The sequence below is a fragment of the Opisthorchis viverrini genome (assembly GCF_000715545.1).
Source record: "Opisthorchis viverrini unplaced genomic scaffold opera_v5_69, whole genome shotgun sequence".
In the NCBI taxonomy this organism is placed as follows: Eukaryota; Metazoa; Platyhelminthes; class Trematoda; order Opisthorchiida; family Opisthorchiidae; genus Opisthorchis; species Opisthorchis viverrini.
The window spans coordinates 1265391-1272289 of NW_008751725.1; positions in this window are offsets into that span (position 1 = coordinate 1265391).

Sequence of the window (6899 nt, forward strand, 5' to 3'; positions counted from 1 at the left end):
CATATGACGATCGGGTAGACTTTGTAGCTCTAGCTAAAGTGAAGGAGAAAAGTAACTATCGGTATCATTCATCATGGTCCTGCCCTTCATTTTAGGCTGTTATATTTGAAAAGGTTTTAGCGAACAGTTCACGTGCACTTCCGATATATCAAGTGTTTTTTTTTCAATTTTGCATGTAGCCCTGCAAAATGAGGCGAACATCAGGTAGGCTAAATGACATCCATTACGCCCCTAACATTTTGACTCTCAGACGGGAAGTCCACTCACCGTGAGTAATACAAAGCTAACGCTTCTTCGGCTTTCGCTTGAAAAGTTGCTTCTGGATGTCGTATGTGATGGCGAATGCAGCAATTGGAGTTTGACAAAACCGAACAACGATATCAGACGTACTATGACAACAGGACATGTAGCACCCTTGTTGGAAATGAGGACACTGGATGTAGAAAATTACGACTGCACCGAAGATGCCGAGCTAAGTTTAAGGGATGATATGTGGTGGAACTGACGCTGTTGAAACTGAATAGTTAGACGCTTGAATAGCACCCCCGTCATTGCGTGACAATTCAGGTGTCAGACGCCGAACTAGCGCCAGATGTATCATTGGAAGAATACTTCTTGGAACTTCCCTTTTAGTTGGGGAATCAATGAAGGGGTACAAGGGCAAAGCGCATACTTTTCAGTGATGTATACGTTAACCCAGTTATCTGTAATTTACCTGCAGATTTCGTGACCAGTAAACTACCGGAGCCACTGGTCAGGCTTCACGTTAAGAACAATGGCCCGCGCCATCGGGCTCCCATATACTTCCTGCTTACTTTATCTATCGGTTCTTTTTATAGACACTGTTGCGTTCTACCGATAAGATGTTTTAGAAGCGATAGCCTTCTACTCCCCACAAATATTACTCTTTTCATGCGTTGCCGTCGAACCTTAATTTCAAGTTAGAAATAAGGTGAATGGTTTGTTGGTTTATTTGAGCTGCTTATGTGCAACGGCAGTCATCACCCGGCTTTTTATTCACGGGGGTCATTTGCCTCGTGAGTTCTTCACCTTTCTTCCAGAGGATCTTGTCCAAGTGAGCTATAACATGTTCTTGACCTGATAGTGAGTTCTACATCTGACATACTGATCGTGGCAGCCGGCACACATATAGAAAACCATCATTCCATTCCACCTCCCAGCTACAAAAACGAGCGCTTTACTGACTCGTGACTCAGCAGAAATCACACTGATAGGTGCATTCCTAAATGCAATAACTTACAGGCCGAACTCACGTTGCCTTTAACGGCAAGCGAGAACCGTGGGTTCGCCCAGCGGTACGTGTATGTGTAACGCAAGGTACGTACCAGCTTGGCCTCCAAAAGCTGGACCAGAGCCTACGACTAGCCACTTGCTGTGCCTGAACTGCCGGTTGGGCGCAATCATATAGTTGCCCAGAAGTGCATGGTGACAGCAATTCTGAGTTCCTCGGATCGTACTCGAAATCCGCGTCTTCAAGCCTACAGGAAGCGTGAAGGGCAAACTAAGATTTTCTGGCGATAAGCGGTTTTACACCGTGTGTTCTTCATGTCGTTTCTTCTGCAGCCTCATCACCACTTCCCACCTCTAGCGGATTTATTCGGGATAGCGTGCTCCTTAGCTAACAACTTTAATGACTTGATCGCTCAACGCGTACCTTTTCCATTTGCTGACGAAATCCTAGGCCAGTGACCACCCTCAATTTATCTAGCATTCAGCCTGAGATGAAGTCATCGTGGGCTGCATTCATTACTGTTACGGCTCATAGGAAGACTTTGTGCTAAGCTTCTACGCAGTATATTTATTCTATAAATACGATTGAAAATAGTCGGCTTCTTGGGGGATTAGTATTTACCACGTTGTCAGCATCTACAGATAACATTCGCAGACTTTCTACAATGGACTGCATGAACGCGGTTTTCAGTTACGTGACGCGCGTAATTGTAAGGCCTAATCCATCGTGCTCGGAAACGAATTTCAAGGGGTCAACGGTTATTGCAAGGAGGTTCTGAAACCATCCAGGTGTGCTAGCAGGCGTCACCTCACCATATTTAAAAATTGATGAGGATTCGAACAGTGTGTCTGTCAGCCAGACCCTTGAACGGAAGCAAATATTTGACCGTCATACAACTCTCGGCAACCTCACCAATCGTGAAAACGAACTTGTACCCCACTCGAACTTGCCGGCTTCCCATCGGTCTTATGGTTCCTTTTTCAACAGCACGGCTATGAAAAGTTATCTTTAACTGTTTCCTCTAATCGTTCCGGTTCGGTCATTGTCCTTATGCTCTGGGGTCTTTTGTAGTGATACCATTCTGGCCCAACGTAGGTCATTTGGCCTCACTGGAAAACGAGCGTCGATCGAATTGAGCAACTGACTGCTGTTGACCTATGTTCCCCTGAAAAGGTCGACCTATTTCAGAATTTGAAGGTCTTAGTAATAAGTGTTCGCCTTTTTAACCTGATTTTCAAGGCAACCAAACTCGAATGGACAGTTGCCGGGCGGAGAGTGCCTGATAGTTTCTGAATCGCCAGGTAGGTGGTAATGCATGAAGGGTTTGTATAGAGGCATAGCGTTTAAGACTAAATGAACGCAGTATTGGCACAGAGTGCGACATTCCTCATATGTATGCCCTCGGTAGTGACTCGCTGTATGAAAATTAGCGTTTTCCTTTGCGTTGCTAAAGGCTCTCGTGCGTCCTCTCTGGGATAGTTATTCAGAAAAGAAATTGTCTGTCTGTCCACCACTTGGCACTTGCCAAGTCCAAGTGATCAGAGATACCCTACCTTTTGAAACGAGGAATAATGGCCGGAAGTACCAGTGTTTGGACCACGGAGGAATTAACCAGAGTAGACGATAATGGGCTTTTTGTAGTGAGCGGTCTGTCTGTGCTGGAACAGCAACTGCAAACAACCGTCAGCAGGCAATCATATCTATGAGGCTTACAAACTGTCCAAGTGATAATCTACCGCCAATACGCACTGCTCTTTGCGACTCATGTTGCACGGGTACGATCGTTGGTTACGTAGAGCGTGGGATCCATCTTAGAATCAGTACATGTGGCGCAAACTTATGTAAGCCCGACAGCCCAATCCATTAGCACTGAAGTCCGAGTCATACATGTTGGCAGTTTAATCTAAAGCTTTTTGTTCAGCAGATCTAACCACCTTGCGGGGGGTTTTACCAAACAATGCGTTGAGAGAAAAATTACTGGAAGGAACGGATGGACAACAAAAGAACGATGGGATGGAGAAAAAAGAATGAATCTGACAAAAGGATTGGCAAAGTTGTTAGAGAAAACATCCGTATACATCAACAGCACCTTGACTGATTTTCCACTTCATTGCTGGGACTGACCGACAGGATTCATTATGCCCCAAAAAACAGAATGGACGGTGCTATCCGAATGAATCTGCAGACACGCATGTTAAAATACAGCTATATTGGCACACACCAGCCCTCACATGCATCGGAAATTTGTTCAAATATGTGCGTATTTACAGCCATGATTCTTTCTAGTTTCTCTGGTTAGATCATTTGGGCAGAAATGTTTGTTAGTCTGACTGGGGTTACAGGCAAATAGTGATACAATTTTCCCGAAGACACGTAGCATGAAGAGGCGCCCGGACGAACAGAAATTTGTGTGATAACAGACAATCCTCAGATGGATATGCTTCGCAATACACACGCCATACCACGAAACCAGCGCAAGTTAGCGTCACCTGAAGAGCATTGATCACTTTTCCCTATGTTGCCGACACCCTTTTTGCTCGACGTGAAACACAGCACGTGCCCAGCAGATACGTACTCTCCCTCCGGACATAAAATGCACAAAATCTGGAAGAAGCCTGCACTGCCAGAACCTTATCATGAGATCTCCAAACAGAATGATCCAAAAAGTAGCTTGAGCTATGAAGTTTACGAAAGCATTGAGTTCTGCTGTGTTACTGTAGACCGGAATTCAGTAAAAAATTTTGAACGACTTAATAACAATCGCTCAAATCACCGTCGTAAGAATTTCTTGTCCTAATAGTAAGATGAACCTTTTTTGGGTGTTTCTTGCGTGTGACCGCAATGTAACTTCTCTCGAAAAAGCCTGGGATGCTTACCTGTGAAAGGAAGAAGGCCTTTGCTGGGGAGTTATTTATTAGAAAATGCCAACTGACCGGTTACAGACTTTGGACAGGGAAGCAAGATTCTCATTTGCATCTTATTTACAAAAACTGGACATCCACCTTCTCCTGAAAGCGTCTTCTTGAACTTTCCTGAATATTCGTTGACTCCAATCATTCATTGCTCAAATCCAAGCAAATGCTACAAAGCAGCTCCACAAATTCCGCAACGGATCCCTATTTTCCAAGAAACGCAAAGGGATATTCCACGCCAACACATACTACTCGCACGCATCCCCATCAGTAGTATCACCGTTACCCCTGTATATAATGGTTGTCATTATGGCAAATATCTTGACCTCTGTCTGTGATGGAAAATTTCTACCTATGCGCGAGGGTCTTGATTTTGGTTTCAGGCTAAATGAGAGCAGCAACTCTTAACATCCAGCAGAATTTTGTGTGTGAAAAAGCCGTGTTCAAAAATCCTGCTCCCATTGCTGATAAAAATTCTGACTCTAAAACTGCGCCGGCAAACGGTAGAATTATGACCACGGAACACGTCCAATCAGGCACGACCTTTTGAGTTTCAGAAGAGCTTGGTAAGTAATCAGTATTTTTTACCTGGACAATGTATCGCTTTTGACACAAATGCTTCATCATACCAAGTGAACAGGTTATCAAACTGGCCAAGTTTTAAGAGAGACGAGGGACCAATTAGTAAGGCATCCTCAGATTAGCACAGTAGATCATTGTTGAATGTCAGTTAACGGGTCTTGTCGGTTAGTGTGGTTGCCAAAATCTTGCGTTGATGGGTTGGTAGGTTTTTGAGTTTGTTCCGACCAGGTTTGGTTCCTTAATCTTCCACTTCAAGGTGCATCAACTGATGATTCACTACGGGTGTCACTGGTGAATTTCGTTTATCTTCGTGGGTTTGTGAGTGTTATGACAATCAGTTGGTAGGAGGGAAAATGGGTGTACCTGAGTGCTATTTAGATGATGAGTACTCCTCCTTCTGATAACCACACACCAATAAGTGTCAGCTCGACTGATCCAAAACCGCCATCCTCACGCTTGCCAGTTCCACATCTACCCTGTTACCACTGGGATGTTTGGCGATTCCTAACGCCACAACCGTCAGTCTCTGCGACTTGAGCCATGGTCCTCTCCTCAAAACCTCAACATTTTCCAAATCCGTTTTGCGTCCCGTGTCCGGTGCGTGCTCCATCATTGCCGAGTTTTTCAGTAACTCTCCATATTCATCAGCGTTTCTCGGCTGCCTGTTTATTTTTCTGGTGCGAAGTTCCCTGGTCGTATGTCCTATATAGACAACAGTGCTGACGTTACAGTTAATTTTATACACTAATTCTGGTGAGTAGACGAGTATATCAGAACTGCTCCACTGTCATTTGGCTTCTCCCTGACCTCGTATGTCATGCGGCTTAAAAAGGCTAGTGTATCCGAGGTTGACTCTATCTCCATACTAGATTTGATAGTGGTAAAGCTCACCGATTTTGTTCCTTTTCATACGATGAAATAAGCATCCACATATGGCCGGAATACCCTGGATGGGCACTAGGATCGGGCTCAAGCTTACTGTTTAGACTCTTCCTTAGATATATTTGCCGAAACTGAGGGTGTTGTTGATCCTATTGCTCAATCTTGTTCTTGAGTGTAAACCGCAGAGTCAAAACCAAAGTGGGTGAGATTCTGACATGCTCATGTGTCTTCCGCTATTTCGTCTGCTGTAAGCTGTGTCCGTTCTGGAAGGGTGGTGCCTGCTAGTAGCAGTAGACAAAAGTCTCCTTTCTTCATAAGGTTATACAGCCAACTGTTCCAATGAATAAAGCGTTCGTGTCTCATTCCTCCTCCGGGTGCTTCTAACGAACGGGGATTTCTCATTGATAATCAAACCATCTTTTCAAGGAACATGTCAAACGCAAACGATTCCGTGGTTTTCATTACTTCTCGTATTCACTTTGTCCTGCGCAGTGCCTGTTGTCAGTAAAAAGCAGTTGGGAGTCATCTGAGTCGGTTCTTGTATAACCCTTCTCTAGGCAACTTTAATCCTGCAATCGGTTGGTGTCATGGGACCTTCTGACAATTGTTGTTTTTAGTCTTGTGCACTGTTGTAATAAAGACCGAGAAACAAATTTCAAGATCGAGAATGCTTCCTGCATCGATGTGATCTCATCGCAGCCTTGGCCAAAACAGGCTATCATGATAACCACATATTAAACAAACAGGTCCATAAGGCTAGAAGTCAGCCGCTGTGGCCTCACCTATCCTGCATAAGTCAGGGCAAGGTTGTCTTCTCTCAACATAATTCCAAAGCGGTAGTTTGATTAGCAGCCTTCAGGGCTCAGTACAAGAAATTGGGGAATCATCCGGGTATATTCTCGCTGTGGTACACTTTATGTGTCCCGAATAGCAGCACGAACACCGCTCAAGTGATGATAAGATCATCTCTAGTAAGTGTAAGCAACAAAACCGATAAATCGAGCAACGAGCACCGAATAATGGATCCGAATTCAAAACGAAAGTGATCCCGTCGAAAACGTGCTGTCCTATATGACAAAACATCGATAAATCAATTATTGTACAACAAACCTTGACAGTTATCGACCGACGCTGATGCGAGTAGCCGCAGGCTATTGACACACCCAAATTGTGAAGTGAGCAAATGTCAAGGTTATCTACCATCGCCGATTTGGATCTTTTGCCGGTTTACGCGACATAAAACACGAAATCACACTTTGGCCTAATTTGGC